The 458-nt window shown below is 46.9% G+C and overlaps 1 protein-coding gene across 1 annotated transcript in view; it reads right to left on the bottom strand.

Moving 5' to 3' along the window:
- Positions 1-219, bottom strand: part of LOC149008682 (uncharacterized) — a 1,526-nt gene extending 1,307 nt beyond the window's left edge. Inside the window, exon 1 of the mRNA XM_089166282.1 lies at positions 1-219. This exon is cut by the window's left edge and continues 162 nt beyond it. The gene's annotated coding sequence lies outside the window, so the exon portion shown is untranslated.
- Positions 220-458: the final 239 nt, after the last annotated feature.

Raw genomic sequence — 458 nt, 5'->3', positions numbered from 1 at the left:
CAACCCATACCATAAAATCGCACGCACGGCAGACAACAGAAACACCAACAAGTCGACGAAGAGAAAGAGACGTAGAGAAGCTTGTTGTTCTCGTCTCTTCACTCTGCACCACGCACCGGGAACAGCTGCACCAACAAGTCGACGAAGAAGAAAGAACGAGAAAGTGAGGAAGTGCAGCACGAAGACTCTCTGTTCTCCATCTTTGTCCTCTCATTCTTCCAAGCGGCGCGAGGTGAGAATTCAGATGAGTTTAGGGTTTTAAAGGCGATTTTGCTTCAGTCGTTCAGCGAACCGTCCGATTTACTACAAATAAATCGTGGCCGTTCGTCTACACGTGTGCTTTAAGTGACTTAAGTGATTTACCCGACCGCTTTTCTGTTTACGAACCGAATCCATTCACCGGACCAAGCGAACCAACCCATTCAAAACACCAAAACACAGGTGCGAACAAGATTTTT

Source organism: Hakea prostrata, chromosome 8 (assembly GCF_041222555.1).
Source record: "Hakea prostrata isolate BN-2017 chromosome 8, UWA_Hpros_2, whole genome shotgun sequence".
Taxonomy (NCBI): Eukaryota; Viridiplantae; Streptophyta; class Magnoliopsida; order Proteales; family Proteaceae; genus Hakea; species Hakea prostrata.
This window is presented reverse-complemented; position numbering and strand designations above follow the sequence as displayed.